The sequence below is a fragment of the Ornithorhynchus anatinus genome, chromosome 9 (genome assembly GCF_004115215.2).
Source record: "Ornithorhynchus anatinus isolate Pmale09 chromosome 9, mOrnAna1.pri.v4, whole genome shotgun sequence".
Taxonomy (NCBI): Eukaryota; Metazoa; Chordata; class Mammalia; order Monotremata; family Ornithorhynchidae; genus Ornithorhynchus; species Ornithorhynchus anatinus.
In genome coordinates this window covers 12,511,753-12,535,090 of record NC_041736.1, presented here as the reverse complement: position 1 = coordinate 12,535,090, position 23,338 = coordinate 12,511,753, and positions in this window count along the sequence as shown.

Below are 23,338 nucleotides of genomic sequence, written 5' to 3'. Positions count from 1 at the left end.
GGTATTAGAAAATAGGGGGGACAGAAAGAATTCTCTAAAGACACAAAGAAGCAAAACCTCAAGCAGTGGGGCATAGCAGTGAACAATGGGAAGACAGCAGCAGAAGGCAGGGCAGCTGACATGTAAGAATAGAAAATGAAGTGAGTGTCCTAGAAGACCATGACACCAAGAGGGAAAAGGAAGACAGCATCAAGGACACTGGGAAACATGCAACAAGAAACAATGTTTTCGCTCGCACGGTGCGGAGGGCACGGTCTCTCGTTCACTGGCAGAAAATAGTAGGTGGCTCCAAGAAATGCACTTCCATTAACACTATCCTGATGTAGAATGGTCATCTTGCCCTGTGCAGTTTACTGCTAAAATATTCTAATACCCACAGCTTCTCTTTAAAAAGTGGAAACACTACCACCGTGGAATTTTAGCCCTGTTCTCAATATCTCTGTGCCTCTGCCTATCCTTCCTTAACATGGGTAAGAAAATACAGAAGATGAACACAGACCTAAGCTATGAAGTGTTATAGAAGCAGTTTGGGACTATCCTATGACCTTTCCGGCTCTTAACTCACCCAGCTAAAGGAAGATGATAATTCCTGCAATCTGTGTATAACACCGAAGTATTGTTTGTCCGAACCTGTGCATTTGAAGGACTTTGAGATCCTTGAGTGAAAAACACTGTAAAAGTACAAAGTGGTATAAGTATTATTAACCTCTCGGTGCTTGTTTCCTCATCTGTAATATGGGGTTAATGATATTTTCGTACCTCACAGGGATGTTGTGTGAATTAATGTTTGTAAAGCCCTTTAAGATCCACGGATGAAAGATGCCATAAAAGTCCAAAAGGTTGTAATATTACAGTTATTGAAATTGGAAACATCAACAATGCCACTGAATGACTGTACTGGCTTAGAAGCTGCCTGGTTCACGATCAATTTAAGGGGCATTCAGAGAACTTATTGTTTCAAAATTAATACTTTGGGGCTTATATGGTGGATCGTTGATAGAGTACATGTGCATATCAAAAATTTTCCTGAACTGGAAATGCAATATCATATAAGAAATTGTTTTCACATTTTCCACTAGCCAACACTTCGGTGTATGGCCAGTATTTGAGTCTACACAGAGATCTGTATAAACATGTTCTAGAAAAGGGATATTTAGAAAGATGTACTAAATGTCATGTTAGAAATGCGAAGTTGAGTGAACAAAATTAGAATCTGTATTTCCCTTTTGCAACTGCTGTACTTTTTGCATTTTGAAGCTTCTTGAATAGCTGATAAAGTCAGCCCAAATTATCTTGGAGCAACATCATTGGGGGGTATTTTTATCTAATTTTGTGTAATCATTTTATGTGGCTATTAAACATTCTTACAACAGTTTAGCAAGACATTTCATTCCAGCTCTGAAATATAATTAATGGAAACGGAAACCTATTTTTCCAATATTATTGGTATTGTTTTAAAATAGTCCCATGTTGTATGATAATTTATGACCATCTTGTTTTTCCTAGTTCAAATGTTCTTGCCACATTCTCTGGTAGTTTTCACCCACTTAGCTACTTTTCCCTTTTTAATTTGCCTGTGGAATTTGAAAAAGGGAGAGGTACCAAGAGATTAGGGAAAACTGAATTTTTCCACATATGTTCGGACAAGATAGCTTGGTACAGTAAAATAATGACCCATTTGTCCTCTCATCTTGACCGTGATAGTCATTTTTGCCTGGACCTATGGTACAAGAAATTTTAATATAGTCTTGCAGGTATTAAAACATTTAAAACCCAATCATTCCTGAATTTTAAACTATAAACCCAAATCCAGGTTGTATCAAGCATGCACTGTTTTTCCTTCAAAATATTGTATCTTTTCATGTGGTGTGGACACAGGTAGAGGATTCCCAGCTGAGGACTGACCCTACTGGGGGTAAACTTAAGGGCTTTCTTTTTGTTGATGTCGGTAATTTGGCCAAAGAATCATTTCTGCCCCCTTGAAAACCCAGATTTGAACTTGATTGAAAGAAGCCCCAAGGAAACTCTGCACATTCCAGGGAGAACTTAAGCCATCTCTGGAAAAGAAGCTTCACAGCAGAGTGGAAATCCACCGGACAATGTTGGTAGTTTTCAAAGGTAGGGTGTCCTGAGCACAGTACTGACTACTTACATATGAAAAATCTGCAGCCTGCAAGCAGAGTGGCATTAGAGAAGCAGCGTGGCTCAGTGGAAAGAGCCCGGGCTTGAGAGTCAGAGGTCAAGAATCCCGGCTCTGCCACTTGTCAGCTGTGTGACTGTGGGCAAGTCACTTAACTTCTCTGTGCCTCAGTTACCTCATCTGTAAAATGGGGATTAACTGTGAGTTTCATGTGGGACCCTGTATCTATCCCAGCACTTAGAACAGTGCTGTGCACATAGTAAGCGCTTAACAAGTACCAACATTATTATTATTATTACTTTTCTCCTTCAAAACAGGATGCAGGACACACCTAACAGCTCCAAGGCCTTAGGCTACACACTCTTGAAACCAACACACACCTAAAAATCCCAGAGATCTGGTAGCATGGGTGCAACCCATTCCCTCTGAGTCTTGCCAATTAGATAGAAAATTCAGTGGGAAAAGTGCCCCTTTTTCAGGGAATTTCCAACACCTCTAATTAACCAGGCTGATTCCTTTTGAAACCATGTAGGGAAAGAAAAAAATTAGACCTACTTCACACCATTTATGTTCAAGTCACTCATATTCAGGGTCAGGTAAATGACTCCTCTTAACTCTTTTTCACCTGTTTTGAGGTCAGCAGATTACCTCAGGGATATAGAATGGTAGCAGAATTAGAGAAGGCACTTAGGGCCTCTGTTTCAGTGGTGGTTTACAACCCTACCATCAATAAAATGGTCGGTCAACTGGCTGAGCTCTACTATCCTTGAAATACTGCCAGCCGTTTCCATTTGTCTTCTTGGACAGAACAAAGAAGATTGGAGCTATTATCTCAATCTGCAAGAAATAATTCTAGGACCATGGTGAGCTGGTATCCTCCTGCAAGCCTGACTATTCACCAAAGAAGGTCAAATTTTGGATCTTTGTTTTGAGTGGAGCCTTTTTGGGAAAGTGTCATTACTGCCTTGGTGTATTCCATTGTGGATCCACCAGTGGATGAGAGGCTTGTGGGTTTAGGCTAGCCCGGGCCTGGGAGTCAGAGGTCATGAGTTCTAATCCCGCCTCTGCCACTTGTCTGCTGTGTGACCTTGGGTAAGTCACTTAACTTCCCTGGGCCTCAGTTACCACATCTGTAAAATGGAGATTGAGACTGTGAGCCCCACGTGGGACAGGGATTGTGTCCAACCTAATATGCTGTATCTACCCCAGTGCATAGTACAGTGCTTGGCACATAGTAAGCACTTAAATACCACAGTTATTATTATAATTGTCTCTTTCTGGAGCATGGGCTGGCACCAGCCTCCGTCTAGAATGTTCTCCCAACCTTGGCACTGCAGGACAATTCTTAATTGAGAGGAGGGGTCGGGGGCAGAGGTAAAATTAACTGGGGTGAGGGAGAGAGGAGGAGTATGATCAGGAGACTGTAATAGACTCCCTCAATGGCCATAAGCATTTTGTCAAGAAGGTACAGGTACATGCTTCAGAGAAGCAGCGTGGCTTAGTGGCAAGAACGCGGGCTTGGGAGTCAGAGGTCGTGGCTTCTACTCCTGCCTCTGCCAATTGTCAGCTGTGTGACTTTAGGCAAGTCATTTAACTTCTCTGGGCCACAGTTATCTGTGAAATGGGGATTAAGACTGTGAGCCCCACGTGGGACAACCTGATTACCCTGTATCTACCCCAGCGCTTAGAACAGTGCTTGGCACATAGTAAGCACTTAACAAATACCACAGTTATTATTATTATACCTCCCTCACTTCTCCTCCTTTGAGAGTAGCTTCTCATTCCCAAACCATTCAGTTTGCTATTCTAGCACAACCTACCCCATTCACCTAGATCTCATCTGTCTTGCTGCCGACCTTTTCCTCATGTCCTGCCTCTGGCCCGGAACTCCTTTCTCCCTCATATTTGACAGACGATCACTCTCCCACAAGAAGTCCTCATTTCCCCTACTTTCTCTCCCTTCTGCATTACTCTTACAACTTGGCTTTGAACCCTTTATTCACCCTTCCCTAAGCCCCACAGCACTTATGCCACTGGTCTGCTGGGTGACCTTGGGCAAGTCATTTAACTTCTCTATGCCTCAGTTACTCCATCTGTAAAATGGGGATTTAGACTGTGAGCCCCACGTGGCACAACCTGATTACCTTGTATTTACCCCAGTGCTTAGAACAGTCCTTGAAACATAGTAAGTACTTAAATACCATTATCATTATTATTATTATGTCGGTAATTTATTTATATTAATGTCTGTCTCCACCTCTGGACTGTAAGCTTGTTGTGGGCAGGGAATGCATCTACCAACTCTGTTATATTGTTCTCTCCCAAGCACTTAGTAGAGTGCTTTGCACACAGTAAGTGCTCAATACCATTGATTGATTGATTGGTATTACAAGGAAGTAGGAAGAGTCCCAGCGTAACCTAATCCCAAGACTTCAACACAAGGCCTCAATCTGATCCATTAAGTTGGCACCTACAAACCCATACTTTGCCTATGTGAATTTTCAGTTTTATAAGAAGAAGCTTGGCTTAGTGGAAAGAGCATGGGCTTGGGAGTCATCTGTGTGATTTTGGGTAAGTCACTTAACTTCTTTGTGCCTCAGTTACCTCATCTGTAAAATGGGGATTAAGACTGTGAGTGCCACATGGGACAAATTGATTACTTTCTATCTCTCCCTGTGCTTGACACATAATAGCACTTAACAAATACCATTGTTATTATAACCAAATGTTGGTGAAATAATACAAGAGCTAAGCAGTGTTTAAAAAAAAAAAGGATTTAAACACCTTGATGTATTCATTCCAAGAAAGTTATTTTAGAGATCACTGTATTGAAAAGGTAGGTCTTGGTCATCGTGATTGAATGTCATTTACAGGAACTATGTCATCTAACATCCTTAAAAATTTCTGAAATGTCTTTTCTTTGTTGCTCCCTGAAATACCATATGGGAATCCTTCTAGCCTTTAATTATAAGGACTGCAGAAGTGAAAGTCTTCAGATCCACTGAAGCTCAATTTTAAACTGAGTACAGCAAAGGTTAACTTGGGCTGAAAGTAGAGGTGTGGAATCTTTAAAAAAAAAAAAAAAACGGTCAAAGAATGGCAGCAGAGTTCACAATTAAGTCCAGGAGTCAAACAAACCATACATTTGGAAAGTCAAGGGGTTTTGTTTTTTGGCGGCTTTAGAAATTTTTACCAATTTGCAGGTGGTTTAAGGTTACTAAGCTCAGCATTCAGGGCTCAAATCACTCTGGAGTTTACCCACTATTAGAGTTCAGGTACTTAAATGCAGATCCAAAAGCAAATTTTTCATCCTGAAAATGCTGACACATTCTAGAGCAGAAGCCAAGAGACGTTAGAAGGCCACTCTCCTGCCATAACTCCTGGTAGCTTGCCATTCCTGATGATCATTAAAGAGAATACCTAACATCTGAAGCTAAACTCCAACATTAAAACATCTTTGACAAGCATTGTTAGAAATAATTTTAAGGTCCTGTAATAGAATACTTTTAGGTCTATGGATGTATAGTCATTTCTGTAGGAACATGGTAGTTGTATTTTTGAAGAACACTGTGCTGTGTGAAAAACCGTGTTAGAGTAACCATTGATTCAACAGGAATTAATGTGCTAGAGATAGGTGGTTCAAAGCACCGTCCTAATGTGACTGACATTTTCCAATACCGATTCCTATTTTATTCTGTTACCCTTGCAAGAAGATGTTTTCATTCTTGCCATTTGCTGATCTTTTATTGCATTAACTGCAGCACTGGAAAGTTGCAGAAACACAAAGTTCCTTAATATGATAGTACAGGAAAGCAGAGGCTGGGAAGGATAGTAGAATTATGCCTTACCTTCTGCCACATGCAGAATAATTATCTTCCCATGCCAAATCTAAGTGAGCCAACTTGCAGATCATGGCACACCAGAAATGACAGGAATAGTGGGAAGAATAACCCTAATAGTTTTATCGTTTAATATCCAAAAAGGTCACAAAAACCTGGTTATGCCAGAACTGGCTTATTTGGTTTGTCCTATGAACGCTGTGTACCATCTAACAAATTATATAAAGGGTTTACAGGGTGCTATTTGCTTATATCCCATGTAAATGATACTGTTGTTAAAGAGGAAGAATAATGACAGATGCTGGGAAATTTTAAGATGTAGGTTTTATTCCGGGTCCTCCTCTTTTGGGGTATTGTCTGCATAGGGGAATTATGGGTGTGTTTTTAGGATTCATTCTGTTCTTGTGAAGCAGTGGGAGAGATGTGGAGGAGAACAAGGCCATTACTTGTCACTTCACTGTTTTTTTTTGTTATCTATTTTTCTGACAGCATTTAATTTCCTTAGGACCTTTTTCCATCAGCATGCACTGGAGACCGCTATGCCAATACTCTTTGAGGATGATGATGGTATTTAAGCTCTATATGTGGGATGAAAATGAAAGGGTCCAATAATAAAGCCTTTCTGACTCTACTGGGTTCCCACTAAGGATAACCAGTAGTTGACAGGCTACTGTGGGGAAGGTAGCAAGATATGTCTGATGTTGGCAATTTTGCCACATGATGATACATCTGAATTCTGCTGCAGTGAAGAGTGATGCATAAATTACTCAGATTTGTAAATTCCACATTAGACATGAAGAAACTAATCATGCAAATGTAATGTGTCAGACTTTGGGAATCAGAAAAGGGTTTCTTTACTATCGTGGGGCAGTTTTTTAATATTCCAAGCTCTCTCTCGGTTCTGCCAAAGCCATAAAAATCTCCACGATTGTGAATTTCGTTCCAAGTAGAACTGAGGCTAAAGCGTTGGAATGTTAAATGAAAAGACTCCACGTTATAGACTTGGAGTTAAAGGTAACAAGTTCAACTTTAATCAGGGTGCCAGGGCGAATCTGATGTGCAGAGTTCACCCTGAGCCAATTGAGACTATTCAAAATTGAATTCCTCCCTGATCAAAGATCTCCCCTTAGCAAATCTCTATCCTCGTCCCTACGAATGTTTTTGCTGCTTCTGACCCTGCCAACACCTTTACTCCTTGAAACCCCTTTTGGCCTTGGCTTCAAGGACAAAATATTTTCCTGGTTCCCCTCACCCTACTCAAACTTCAGCCAGATCTTTATCCTCTTCACCTTTCAACTGTCAGTGCAGGTCAAGACATCATCCTAGATCCTCTCAACTTGTCTCCTTATTCTTACAGTCCCAAAGAGTTCATCCGCACACTGATTTTTGCTACCTTTTGTATGAGGTTGACTCCCGGAACAAGATTTTAAGCCTTTCACTTTCTCTTGAGTTTTAGGTTGACTTCTGCTCCTGGTTATTCCTACCTGAATACCTTACCCCACCAGAAGCTCAGTATATTCCCAACTTAGCCGAATGCCCTCCTTTCTAAATCTTTCTCCTCCTCCTAATTTTCCTATTACTGCCTGTGGTTTCTGTATCTTACCTGGCACTTGGGTGGAAACATTGTGGATTCATCTTTTTCATGCTGTCTTTTATCTCCCCAGCTTTCCTCCTGATCCCTGCAATACCCAATCTGCCAATTCTTCCTCAGTAATATCACATGTTCTCACCTTTTCAATCAATCCTCAGTATTCAGCTTTAACCAATTTTTACCCAGATTTCTGCCACAGCCACTCTCTTTTCTTTTAAGTATTGATCCGATTCTCTCATTCATCTAGTCATAGGCTTCACATGTCTGACTGTCTTCCATCATCATAGTGCCGCTCTCCTACCTAACCTCTCTTCATCAACCATATCTCTAGCCTCCTTCAAAACTCTGCTTAAGATCCACTCCTCCAAGAACCCTTTCCAGACTGATCTCATTGACAGCTTTTCACTCGCTTCCTCCACTTGCAGTGTTGTTTGTCTACTTGTCTATTCCACATTTGTTGTCAATCTTATCCCAAGCAAACTCTCACACGGAGAGGATCTCTCTAGCATCACCTTCCTTTGAAAATGAAGTACAGTTAAATGGAATCCCCCAGTAGATCAAAAGAGCCTCAAAGGCAGGGACTGAACTGTTGTTAGTCTCCTCACTGCTCTGACACCGTGAGTGCCCAGTAAATACTACCGCATGAAACTTAAGTAAACCAAGCCTTGCCCTCTGTGTCCAGGTGCAAATCTAATAAGTGAGACCGGGAGGGGAGGAGGAAATTTCTCTGCCTATAAAAGTAATGGACATACCCAATTTGCATCTAAATTGAAGGATCTTTGTCCCCTCTAGTTTAACCAGGATCCTCTAAAAGACATCTCAAAAATCGGACATGTTAAAGTTTTCGAGGATGACCCCTGATTTTTTCCTCGCCTGGAACCTCAGGATCTATCCCAAAGTCTATCCAGGCCTGACCTGTCATTGAACTCAAACTCTTCAAAGAAAAATTTGCCAGACTCGCTCTTCTGTTCCTTCATAGCCACTGAGACTCTTGATCCACACTCTAATGCATATGCTTATAGACGTGTCAGTCTTTGTGAAGAATTGTCAGAGATGGTAACAATCAAACCCTAAGAGATCAAGGAGAGTGATTTTAGTGGCAGACACCAACCCAATCACCTGTCTTATATCTGGGAACGTTACTGAGTGGTTGGATTTTTCAAGAACGCTGTATGAACCGGCCAAGAAAAGTTAAATATCAAGTGAACAACGGTTCCCATAACTGTAAAGGACTTTGTAGTTTACTGCCAATTGAGACTATTTTGAAATTACAGGCTTTTACACTTTTACGGGGGATCATTTTGTCACAGACAGAAAGAAGTGTTGTATGGTCTCATCAAAATGTAAGCTTTGCATTAGCACTCAGCTCTCTTTCTAGAGGATCCTTAAGGGGATACATGCCAAAATAGAGATATATCTTTCCTAAATGCTGCAATACCCTTTAAAAAAGCCCTATTAATAATGCATTGTTATTTATAGGGCAACCAATGCCTAAAGGCATGAGCATATAGAGTGTTAAACTATTTAGCGGAAATTGATAATGAAGAATCTTGCATAGGACCCCTTCCTTCAGTGATATTGTTACTAATTGTGCTAACACAGACCTCCAGAGTCTCTCAGCTGAATGAAAGGGTTGATTCACGTGGGCTGCAGCAATCTTCCCCACTCCAAGAGCAGGAGGAAAATCTGGTGTGTCAAGGACCCTGCCCTTCTAGATTTAGAATAAGATGAACACAGGGAAGTTTTCCTGCATATTCTCAGTTCTTCCCAGGATGATTTCTGGACACTGCTTACCACTTAAGTGGTGCTATTTAAAATGTAAGCTTTTTTTCCTCTCCTTCCTTCTTTTTTTCCCCTCCTCACTTCTGGTGAACTTAAGCAGTTGTTTTCAGTGCCATTCCTTTGTGGGTGAGGCTAGTCTTCTCTTTAGCAGGAGTCAGTATTTCTGTTTGGAGGTCTACTGGAACAGCTATTCCAACTCCTGCAGAGGGTAGTATGGATGAATATATTATTAATAATCATTATTATTATGGTATTTTTTAAGCACTTATTACGTGCCAGGCACTGTACTAAGTGCTGGGGTGGATACAGGCCCTCAGTCCTAATCCCATTTTACAGATGAAGTAATTGAGGCACAGAGAAGTGAAGTGGCTTGCCCAAGGCCACACAGCAGACAAGTGGTGGAGCTGGAATTAGAACCCATGACACCCAGGCCCATGCTCTATCCATTATGCCGTGCTGCTTCTCTGAAGAAACAGGTTCAGAAAAGTAAAGTGATTTATCCAAGGTCTTACAGTGGGTAAATGGCAGAGTGGGATTAGAACCCAAGCCTTCTGACTCCCAGATCTGTGTTCTTTCATTTAAATATTCTCCTGCTATTTAGCGTTTACTTCTATTTGTGCACTATTTCATGTCTGTTTCCCCCAGAGAAATGTAAATGCCCGTGGCCAGCCTTTATGCCTTCTATCTCTCTTGTACTCTCCCAAGTGCTTAGTAGAGTTCCCTGCACAGAATAGGTACTCAGTATTTACTAGTAATAGATTGAGAGAAGTCAAAGGGTCGCGTAGTTCTGTTGCACTTTCCCAAGCACTGAGTTGAGTGCATCACACCCAGCAGCACTCAAAAATAGCTTCACTACTAGATCAGTGAAATACGGAGAACACCAAGGATAGTGTTCTTAAACCAATGGAAAGGAGAAGAAACAATGATTTTAGGAGGACGGGTGAGGTGGGAAAACTGCCATGGCAAACAGCAGCTTGAAAGTAGCGGAGACGCAGGTCTGCCTTTTGAGGACTAGTGGAGAAACAAGAAGAGAAAATCCGCAATTTAAGTCCATAAATTTTAGCAGAGCTAGTATGACAGCTGAGATATTGCCAGGAAAGTGTTGAAAAGGCAGGCCCACACATTACACAGGACTGCCAAGAACTGAAGAGAGCGGAGTAGAAGCCCAAAATGTATTATCCATTTTCTGAAAGGAGCAAAGGAAGAGTTTAATTCTGAGTGTTTTTTCTTTCTTTCCCAGGTAAAGGACACCTAGTAAAGTAGTCCTCATTTAACTATCAAATAGATTCAGGCCAGGGAATGTTACACTTGGAATTTACAGAGAGCTCCACACATGGGAGGGAAGATGATGGCACCCTGGGAAGCTGACAACTGAGTTGCAAATTTGTGGTGGTGGTATGGAGTGTTAAAAACTCAACTGGGACTGCCAGGCGGTTCGGCTGGGAAGAATTTTAGGTTTGGTACAATTTTCTTTTCATGCCTGAATTTTATTCAATTGGGAATTACATCTTTGAGCAGCAAGGTAGAGGAAGTGTGGTGAGGAATGGTTTCTGGGGAGGGATAATCTGGTATTTTTTTATTTTATTTTTTATTATACTCTTCAAGCTCTGCCTCTAGGGAGTTTTAGATTGCCCTTTCATGCTAGTAAGAACAATCGCCATGCATTGAAGCAATCTTCGGAACCAAAACTTGAGACTCTAAGATGTCATTTTTCACTGCACTCAGAAATTCACAATTCTCCTGCCTTTATTCCTTACTTCAATTCTTATTTACAATAGTACTGACTAAATTACAGCTTTCTTTTACTCAAGTCTGTCACAGCAGCATGATAGGAGACTTGTTGATCTGTGATGTGTGCCGCATTATCTCATTAATTTAAACCTCTGTAAAGCTTCTTATGATATTGTGTGTAAAACATCTTCCAATTCGCTATTAGGTATATCTACATAATGTGACATTCTAGAGCATTTATGAGATGAATTAAGCTAAAATACCTTCGTTTTCATGGCACTGTATACATATAAACTGTGGTTGTGGTAATTGCTTCTATGACCTTTTAAGTATTATAAAATCATTGAATATCCTGAATTCTAATGCACCAGGTATTATGTTCTTTTAGGAAGACTTCTTTTAAAAAGGAAAGCATATATTAGGGTTATAGTCTTATTTGAGGTTCTCTTCCCCCTTGCCTCCCACTTCCCCAGATGTAGTTTGTACATAAAGAGTGTCTAGGGTTGATGAGTGAGATGAGAATTTGGCTGAGAGTCAACAGTTTAAAACCCAAATTCTTTCGATCCTTAGGTAACTGGACCTGGGAAAGTAGTAAAAATGACACCAATTCATTATTAGCAACCATTATGGCTGATCACAACATGTTGAAATGTATATAGGTCTGGCATATTTATCTTTAGTAGGAACTTTTTGAAATGGAATCGGGCTCATTCATTTTCTGATTATTAAGAAGCCTTGAATTCACTGATAAAATTCATGCAATTTCATAGAAACACATTATTCACGTAGAATACATGGGTGCAGTTACAGAGAGAAAAAGATCATTAGAGATGGCATTACCAGGTTAAACTAATTGCCTTTCCAACCAGTATTTTGTGTCTGATGTGGTACCAGAAAAACATAAAATAATGGTATTTGTTAAGCACTTAGTATGTGCCAAGCACTGTACTAAGCGCTGAACTAGATACAAGATAATCAAAGTCAGACACAGCCCCTGTCGTACATGGAGCTCACATTCTAAGAAGGATGGAATAGGATTTAATCCTCATTTTACAGATAAGGAAAATGAGGCTCAGAGAGGTGAAGCGTTTTGCCCAGAATTTCACAGTAGAAAAGTGGAGAAGCTGGGATTAACATCTAATCTCAAGATTAAGACAACAATCACACTTTTCCTTCGTGTCTTTCACAGCCACAGTCAGAAGGGAAGACTGTGCTTGCTGTTGGAAACTTCTTATGTGACAGTTAAAATGATACACAAATAATGGTCATGGACATGGCTTGTATCTTCTAGAACCTGCGTTTTCCTTTGTAATGATCCAGTGAAGATATCGTGAATTGATTTATCCCAAATGTTGGAAGCTCTTGATTTATTGGTCTACACAGCTCCATCTAGAAACAAATTCACATAGCTACAGCTTACTGTGTGAAGAAATGTTTTGCTTTGTGTTGAACTTGCTCTCTCCATGTTTCAAGGGGAGCTTCCTTATTGCCAAGTCTGATAACCTATTTAGTTTTTAGTTTAGCAGCTTCACATCTTTCAAGATTTTGTAGAATTTAATCATATTCTCTCCTTGCCTTCAAATATACAGGCTGAGGGAGGGAGTCTTGTCTTTTTAGCCTATGCTGGAATAAATGCTGGTCAATACAGCTGCCATTTTATTTTCTCAACTTGAAAAATTTGGGATTCAAAGATCACTGGATTAGTGAGAAGAAAAACATTCTTTTTTTCCATTTTCCTTAAGGATTTGTGAATGGCACTTCCCATTTGGTTGTTATGTATGCAGAGATCGTTTTTTCCTCCAGGGTGCAAAATTGTCTCCATAATATACAAATAAATGCAAATATATTTTATGAAAAAATATATTCCTTTTTTCCATAGATAGAATAAGTAGTTTGGTGAAAGAACCTTGTTGCCATTAAAAAAAAAATTATACTCATAGAAAACCAAAGTGATCCTTAAATCCAATATTGTCAAAAAGCTGTCTGATTTGTTCTAGTCTTAGAAGGCAAAGAGGTAATCTATGATACTTTGCCCTGGTGGCCATCATTCTCAACAGTTTAAAGATTAGTCTAGGTAAGGGATTCTATCTACCAATATTATTGTGTTATACTCTCCCAGACACATAGAACACTACTGTGCACACAGTAAACAATCAAGAAATACCACTGATTGATTGAAACATGAATGAATATTTTTTGCTCTTAATTTGACTGTCCTTATGTAATTTTTCCCCACTTAAAAAAAACAACAACAACCCAGTAATCTTACATTTTGGGACCTAATCGTATTAACAAAACTTCACATGCATGGTTTGACAGAGTTTAGTAAATAAATAAGAAGTCAGATAAAATGCTTATTTTTTCACATTGCCATGATAATTACATGGGAATTAAAACTGGTAAAAAATGCAGATTGAACTTTGTTCTAATTGGTTTATGTTTAAAGATTCTTTGATCAGCGATAACAGTAATATATATTAACGTGTTGCATTTTAAAGTGACACTGCCTTTCATTAATCAAGTGTCTGTATGGTTGATTAATTTGTACAAGGTTTAAATTGCTATGAAAATTTATCATTCATAGCCATGATCTCCATTTACATATATGTTAATTATGGTAAATGTAATCTTTTTCTGAATCCTCTGGGCTGCATACTAAAAAGACACAGTGATCAGAGTGACTATTTTTTTATTACAAAGTGAAATCTTACTAGTATTCTGTAAAATCTGGTACAGTTGTCAAAGCTAGACTAAAACCACTACAAGAGCTTTCAGCTAAAGGCAAGTTCAATACCAAAGATACCATATACTTTGCAAGTGATTTCCTTATTCAGCAGCTATAATGTGAAAAAAATAAATGAAATTACTGTGTCTAACCAAGCATAATATTTAGTTCTTTCTCCCAGTGCTGCTAATTTTTTTTCTCTTGCACTGAAGCATTCTCTTGTGCTAAATACGTTATTAATAAGAGAGGTTTTTAATATATCTGTTAAGCAGAGTGACTCTCGGAAGTTAGTGTGTCTGAAAAAAGTCTTGGTGTTACAATTAAATTTAATTAAATTGCTGGATGGAGACACCTTTGAGGCTTAAAGCATTTTAGGTCCGCCTAAAAATTATTTACAATGAAAATGACCAAACTATGAAGGGATTTTTTTTTTTCTTTAAAAAGACCACACTTGGGCACATTTACAATAAGCTCAAGCCTTTGTGTTTTTGCCAAAACTCTTTTCTTAAGAAAATGGGGTCCTTTAACAGAATCGCTTACATTTTCCAGTTACAAGTATTTCCCGGTCATGAATCTTATCAATGTTGTTCAGAAAAAGAGCACTGAAATGTGAACAAAAAACAATGTGCTCTACCTTCCTTGCTTCTGAAATGCCCTTGTGTTCCGAAATCTGGATGGAGGGTAAGGGTTCTATATATAGATTCTGAATATTTCCTTCCAAAAGACACTGTTTCTTCCTTTTCTTTTCCTGAAGGAAAGGCATGTGAAGAGAAACTTTTTTAGAGGTGGCTCTCATTGGTTCTACAAGGACGACCCACTTCGGGAGTTACTATTCCAGCAGTGATTGAACTTGGACAAAATTCCAAAACACTTTCGGTAGGGAAAAGCCAAAATGATCACTGGCATTTTGGAAAGGTTGTAGCCATTCTGCCTCGGGAGAAGTTGGAGGATTTAATTACTCCCATTAAGTTTCCGTAATTTTCTGCTTAAATTGTTAATATTTACATAATATATTCACTGCTGAAGGAGCCTCATTTCTTAGTCACAACTTAATAGAATTAAAATGTCTGTCTTGGAAACCTTTGCAAGCATAGCACCTTCGACTACCTGACGAGGCTAATTTTAAAGACACTTATTTGGCGATTTTCTCACAGGCCGTCTAATCACCGGAGAGAGACTTGATCTGGAAGCAAACTAAAATGGCATCTTTTCTGATAGATGGATGGATATTCCACCTTTTATGCCCTGATCCCAGAGCTTGAGACGTTTTTCAAGGCGGGATCACTCCCCTAAGCACTGAAAGGCATCCACCTCTGAGTTGGAAATCGGATTCCTTTAAACAGTAACTGCGTAGGGCAGAAAATGAAGAATATATTACCCGACTGAAATTACAAGGAAATTTTAAGTAGGCAGAATATAATTGCCCAATTTGGAAATTGGCCAGGACACGGGGTTTAACATCATCTTTACTCTTTTGAAAAGTGCCATGGGATTTTTAATAACTGCTGCTGGTCAAGACCTTGGTTTCACTCTCATCCATTAGGCGACACCTCCAGCCGTGCAGTGCTGTCTCATACCAGGCTGGGCCACTGGTTCAGGACTGACTCAGTGAAAATTGTGCCACCTACTGAATCATCTGGTGCCCGTCCTCCAGTCTCCGTCCGGGCTTTTAGATTTCCTCTGGTGGGCCTCGAGTGGTAAGTCCTGGGTTTTAGTTCTCGTTTTGCCCCATTGCCTGGTTGTAGGCCCACTGAGAGACACTTGTCAATTTGCTAAAATCTCCTGCTCCAACAAGTTGGCACTCGTCCGAATCTTACGTTTTCAGGCTCAAGGTGCGATTTTCTAGGCTCTCGTCTTGTGTGGAACAAAAGCCAGGAAGGGCGTCATTTCAAAGGTCGAAACAAATTGGGCGTTAATGTATCTTCTCTATGGTCGATGAGGATAACATGATTTTTGTGGGTTTTTTGTTTTTTTCTGGTATTTGTTAAGGGCTGACTATGTGCTAGGTGCTATACTAAGCACTAGGGTAGGTAAAACTAATCAGGTTGGACATAGTCTGCATCCTACATGGGGCTCACAGTCTTACTCTCCATTTTACAGATGAGGTAACTCAAGCACAGAGAAGTTAAGTGACTTGCCCAAAGTCACACAGCAAGTCATTTAACACTTGCTTAAGACTTGCGACAAGTGGCTGAGCCGGGATTAGGACCCAGATCCTTCTGACTCCCGCCCCGTGCTCTATTCACAAGGCTACACTACTTTTCACTAGGCCACGATCATCACTTGAGATGATGGGAGAGAACTGAGATATACAAATGAAAGACAGCTTATAATAGTACAAATTACATAAAAGCCCCAAAGTTAATTTTTTTTATTATATTCACTACACCTGAGAGTAGAAAAAAGTCGAGATTGATATGGAGTAAAGGGTGAGTCATTTGTAATATACATTTTCCCTCACCTACTCCCACACAATAAAGTGGGCTATTATGGAAATGCTGCTGTGTCAGACACCTTATTTTCTGAGTTAGTTTTCAGAAATTACTTCCCAGTGTTAAACATATCAATATCACTGGAATCAAGAAACTGTATGTGAACTCATCATTTTCTGAAGGTGTAGCTTCTGGAAATGCTATTGAGTAAATCCAGTTTCCGGTTTCTGGGAAATAAAAGGTGACTGGTAGTGGTTCTGAGATTCAAACAGTAGAGTAAAAGCTGCAAAACAGATTTTGTTTGAGCCTTCTGTTTTCATTTACGTCGGTCTGTCTGCAAAGTTCTCTTGGGCCCAGAACAATTACGTCTCTGTTATCTTCTTTTCTCTCCTATCCGTCATGCCATCCGCACCCATTTACCCCACATGTGTTTTTTCACAGAAAAATCTTTCATAATCTTTTGTTCTGTTGTGGTAACAGTGAATTCAATATGCTGACTATGTATATATATTAATGTAATATAACAATGTATAAGTATGTATATTTATATTAATATCTGTCTCCTCCTCTAGATTGTAAACTCATGGGCAGGGAATGTGACTACCAAATGTGTTATATTGTACTCTCCCAAACGCAGAGTTACAGTGCTCTGCACACAGTAAGCGCTCACTAAATACAAGTGATTGATAGCCTGAAAGTTAAGGCAGAGGGGGATTACAGGAGGTAAGTGGTTTGGTAAATTTCAAAGTGGTAGCGAATTGTGTGGCTTTTACAGTGCAATCCTGTAGAAGCTAGAGATTGTTAACCTTCCCAGGTTGCAGCTACATACCACCCTGTGATTCAGCTCTTCTTCCATGACCCTTCAACTCACTGCAAAATGCCAAAACATGAGCAAGTTATTGACCTTCCACCGTCACCTTAGACTTCGGGTGTCAGATGGCTTGCACCAATTTTAAAGAAAGATGAATTTATACAAATGATTCAATAAGACCCTAGTGGAGGGAGGAGTTCAAAAGTGGGAAGAGGTACTCAAAATGAATTGATCTGCTATAGGGTTCTTTATAAAGACAAGACTCCTGCTGGGTTCAGTCTAAATTGGACAGACTTTTCACGAGAGTTGAAAACTCCTGACGCTGTTGATGGAACACATTTTTACTTTTGGTGCCTCCTCAAGGATTCATGATAATTCTACAACTCCTCATTAGCTAATGGTGAGTGTTTATATTTTCATTTAACCCAGTTTAGATAATAGTTTAGTGACGTGCAATCCATCAACAGCCAATAGCACATAAAAAGATTTTATATTTTTCTAGAGGTCATGGAATGGATCCCAATTTATAATATGAAGTTATGTGGGAAAATGTGCCCCGTGATTCAGGAGTTCCCGATACATCCAGTTTTTGAGGAACACACCATGGCTGTATCATGGAGTATGTCCATACAGAAATTTATGGATCAGTGATTTGAAAAAGTCTTTACAACTTCTGAAAAGTGTTTTACGTATACTGGGCCATGGTCATGGCTACACTATTCCCTGGTTGTAAAATAAGCTGCTAATGAGGGACACTATTACTTCAGAAAACTACTGTTGCTGCAGAGAGATAGTGAATGTATTCTCTTAAACATTAAACTATGAAAGAATGGTATCTGGGTGGAGGGGAATATGATAATATTTCACTGATTCTTGTGATTCCTCTGCATGGAAGTTGTTCAGTTATCCCACTTCATGTATGGAAAAACTGATGCAGGAGATTAGTAGTGATGTATTATTAGCAGTGGAGGAAATGGAAACAGGAGATTTTCTTCTCTTATCCTCCTCAAAGCCTCTTGTTTAAGATGTCTGGCCTGAAAATATGAGAGGTGATGTAGTGTCAATTCTCCAGTATTTACAATTTTTTTTTCATTTATAAATGTCTGTGCTTCATGCTTGATTATTAAGAACAGAAGAAATGTTATTAAGGGGCCTGTCCTATTATGGTTCTTCTAGCCCTGGATTTGGCCTCCAACAGGATGCGGGGAGGAAATGTGTGATAGTTTTAAGGATGTACCATAAATTTTTCCTTCCACATTCCTAACATTCCATCTACTAACCCATTATAGACTGCTCATCCATGAATTTGTCCAGTGCCCTCTTGAACATATTGTTATTTCCTGCCTGAACAACTTCCTATTACTAATTTAACAATTCCATACCCTTGTCCTACATTGCGAAGAAGTAAATCCTTTTGTTGTTTTGAACCTAGTACTTTCAAGCTTCGATGGCTGCCCCCTATCCTAGTATTGTGGAACCTGGCAAATAACAGTTCCAGTCCACACCCTTCATGGTTGTGTAGAATTCAAGTACATTCATTCCTTCTCTGTCTTCATTTTTCCAGAAACAGCATGGCCTAGTGGAAAGAGCTCGGGCCTGGGAGTCATAGAGCTGGGTTCTAATCCTGGTTCTGCTACTTGCCTGCTGATTGACCTTAGGTAAGTCACTTAACTTCTCTGTGTCGCTGTTTCCTTAACTGTAAAAATGAGGATTAAATCCTACTCCTTCCTACTTAGATTGTGAATCTCATGTGGGATGGGGACTATGTCCAACCAGATAACCTGTATGTACCCCAGTGCTTAGTACAGTGCTTGACTCATAATAAGAGCTTAAACAATAATAATAATAATAATAATTTACAGTGCTAGTCTTTTCCAACTACACTTGCAAGCAAATAACATCAACTGTTCTACATTACTAGACTTTTTGGACTCTTTAGTATTGGATAGTGGAGTATTCTACACTGTAATTTTAGATCTTATAAAACAATTTGACATTATCAGACTCTTTAGCACTGACAGATAGTTTGGCCGTTTTGAGAAGTTTATCGTGATCCTAAAGACTCTACATCAGGATATGTCTGGTCAGGTCTGGGTTGAATTTGCTATGTCTGATTCTTTGAACATCCCCATTGGAGCATTTTATAAGACAGACCCATGGCCATGTTTAAAGACTCAACCTGTCCTTGTCAGCTGATGCAGAGAATTTACTGTTTGCCATGCAGGAAACTTTTCAGCTAGCTATGAACACCCTCAAAAATCCATGGAAAAGTTTTCCTGGAACTGCTCCAAGCAAATCACTGCTTTGGCTTCTTTGAAAGAAGACATGTGAATCCTTCAGAATCATCACAGTACTCTGGACTGAGAATGAACCTGGCAGTTGTCCTTGGAGTCTTTGGGAGTCCTTAAACACAATAAGATATTTTTCATCGAATACCGTCACTGGGTCCTGTTAGGCAACTCTATTCCAGTGGTGCATGTATAGATCAAGAAAGAGAAAACCAATAGCCAACAGGTTTTGGGAGGAGAGTGACAGATAGAATATGGTTTTGATGTTATCAAGCTTTAACATGACATCACACTGAGCTGTCCTAAAAGTATCAGTCTGTGATGATATGCTTTACATCAAGTGGAAATAGAGAATCACTAATAACAAAGGACCTGAAGTAATCTATTCCTTTAAATGAAACATTTCAGTCTGTGATGTGTCATCTGACATTGTAATTCTTTAATCTTGAAAGTATCTTTTATGCTTTTCTGTTCCCATCCCATGCACTGTTCATGTTTCTTCCATTTCACTGACATTCTTCCCCAACTTCAGCGCAGCAGCTGTTTGGGTACCTTGCTGTCATCTGTTTTCCTACATGTTCCACCAGAACGTAACTGTTCCCTGCTGCAGCTCATTTCCCAGCCCCTCCCCCTGTTCACCATTCCAGTTCAAGGAATATCTGATATGTGGCCCTCAGAGGTAATTTGCCTTTCAATTGTGACTCCTTGACTCGTGTGGTTGGGCCACCTCTCATATATACCTTCTTGTGCACTTTTCTAGGTAATGAAACCAGTGAATGGTATTTACTGAACATTTAGTCTGTGCCCAGTGCATGGGAGAGTATTACAGAGTAGGTATACATGATCCCTATTCTCAAGGAGGTCACAATCTAAGCTAGGAAGATGGATATTAAAATAAATAACAGGCAGGGAAAGCAACTGAATATAGGGATAGGTATGTAAGTGTTGAAAACATGAACTTAATTGCAGTAGTGTCTTATAATATTTTTTATGATTACTCATAAATATGACAAAGAAACTGTATTCCTCCCCTGAACAAGATTTTCAAATCAGAAATCAGTGGTAGAATTGAACTACTGATTTCTAGGGTTGTGACAATCCTTCCTAAAATCAAACAAATGAGTAAATTCTCTCATGTTTCTCATTTAAGGAATTCAGTCTCAGTGCACAGATCTGTCTCTTCCATTCCTTCCCTTTCTCTCTCCTTTCAGTCTTCTCTGCCCATCAAAGACATATGTGCTGTTTCTTATCTTTAAGCTGTTCTCTCCCCCACTATTTTTCTACCATTTCTATTAGGTTTGGAGGGAATTTGTGGTTGTGGGCTAACTCATTGTGTTTGGATACAGAACTCTCAGGGGTCATGGATAGGACAGAAAGAAAGGTGGTAGTGATCGCAGTGAAATATCTGTGGGAACCTAAACAATTTTGTAAGTATCTGCAGGAATTACCACCGTGGCCATTGTTGAGGGATGAAGAGGAGTTCTGTGAGGCAGAAGTTTAAAATTCCGATTTAATTTCTGCCTTTGACTTGAGCATGACTGAAGGAATATTACTTAACCACTCTGTGTCTGCTTCCCTCATTTGTAAAATGGGGTAATAAATCTTACCTACCTTGTGAGGGCCTTGAGTGCATTAAACAAATATTGTAAAATGCTGTGACCGTAAGAAGTACCATATAAATGTCAGGTATTATTATTATTCTATTTTGAATGATAAAATAGTATTTTGGTCCATAGTGGAGAAAACATCATTGTGTTAATTAAATGTAGAATTGTGCTAAATCATTAGGTTAATTTTCCCTGAACATTTCATAGTCCCTACATTAGAGTTACTATTAGCTAACACAGTTTGACAAATGCTTCCATTACTGGATTTGGGTGATGCTATTTTCTGTTAGCAGAGACTATTAGGAATGCTTTAGTTAATAGGAACAGTATTCAAGGGCCATGGTTCCAAAACATTTTTTATCAAGTTCATTGATAGATGAAGGAGACTTGAGAATTTTTTGCTTAAGCTTGGCGATAATGGCAGTGCTCATGTCTTGATGAAGCTAAGAATAGCCACCGGCTGAACCCCCACAAGAGTCTAGCCGATTCATCAGAAAGACCAGCTTTTGGCCATCAGAGTCCCAAGCCCTCGACCAAACACACCCTTTGAGGCTCTCCAGTATGCTTAGTACAGTGCTCTGCACAGAAGCAGTGTTGCCTAATGGATAGAGCACCGACCTGGGAATCAGAAGGACCTGGGTTCTAGTCCTGACTCTGTCACATGTCTTCCGTGTGACTCTGGGCATGTCCATTAACTTCTCTGTGCCTCATTTCCCTCCTCTGTAAAATGGGGATTAAATCTGTGAGCCCTCTGTGAGACAGGGACTGTGTCCTATGCGATTATTTAGTATCTATCCCAGTGCTTAGGACAGTGCCTGGCACATAGTAAGCGCTTAACAATTACCATTGGTAGCATTTTTTATTATTATTATTAGAACTCAATAAATTCCAACGATTGAATATGGAGGTATCCATGTCAGTGGGTGAAGCATGAGGAAAAGGGGGTACCTAGGGAAATTACTCCAGCCCGTTCAAGGAAAGATGGTAAAATCATGTAGGCAAAAGAGCTCTCCTCCCCCCTTCACATCTAGCAGACACTGCACTGCCAATCTTCAAAACCCTTCCAAAATCATATCTCTTTCAGGAAATTTTCCCTGACTAATCTTTCATCACCCCTAACCCTGTTTCCCTCCCCAGTTTGTCACCTAGGCACTTCATCCCATCCCCTAAGCACTCCAGTATATGCACTCCATCCCCTCCTCCAGAGCACTTATGTCTACACGTGGTTGTTTCCCCTACTTGTAACGTATTTTATTGTCCGAATCCCCGCTTCTGTGTAAGATTCTTCAGGGCCAGGGATCATGTCTACCAACTTCTCTGAACTCTCTTAAGCACTTAGTACAGCGGTCTGCACAGAGTAAGCACACAGTACTAATGATTGATTGATCGAGCATAAAACGGATATCGCATAAGTTCCCCCCTCAACCCCCCACACACAGCCCGCCAGCTTGAAGGTTGGCAAATAAGAAAAAAAAGTGTAAGTCATTAATAGCCCATTGTTTGGCAATCTTCTGATGCCAGCCTCAATGTGGAATGTGAGGTACTCAATCAAACACATTTATTGAGCACCTACGGTGTGCCAAGCACTGACTAAGCACTTAGGAAAATGCAGTGGGAGTGCTAGGCATGTTCCCTGCCCACAAAGAGTCAACTCTAGTATTCATGAAAATAGTAATAATAATACTAATTGTGTGATTTTTAAGCACTTACTGTGTGCCAAACACTCTACTAAGTGCTGGGGTAGGAACAGGATGATCAGGTCCCAAGGGACTTACAGTCTAGGTAAGACAGAGAACAAGTACTGAATCCCCATTTTGCAGATGAGGGAACTGAGGCACAGAGAAGTTAAGTGACTTATTCAAGGTCACCCAGCAGAAAAATGGCAGAGCCAAGATTAGAATCCAGATCCTCTAACTTCAAGGCCTGTGCTCTTTCCACTAGGCCATGCAGCTTCACTTAATGCCCTTCATTGTGTCTATCCTGTAGAGTAGAACAAGTTTTAATGAGGGCAAATAGATGCCCTTCCTCCAGGACAATCTTCCAATTCTTTGAATCTGTTGTCCTTCTTAACATTTTGAAAACTCAAGGAAAAACGAAGCTGGATCTGACTTAAGGTGGATGTTGAGGAAAAACATTTTTATAAGTTTTTATACAAATATTTAGCTTGAAATAAAACTGAACAAGTTGCAAGTTTTCCCAGTAACACTTCTTTTCAGTAGAGATGCTATTGAAATTGGCTTCTCCGCTACGCAGCAGTAACCTGAAGGAGGCCATTCCCTTTTTACTGCATGATATTAATAGAGTTTTATAGACTCTTTTCTGAGAAACTCAAAATGCTTCACTATAATTTTGGAAAAATCCTTTTGAAGTAGGGAGTGGCCAATATTATTCT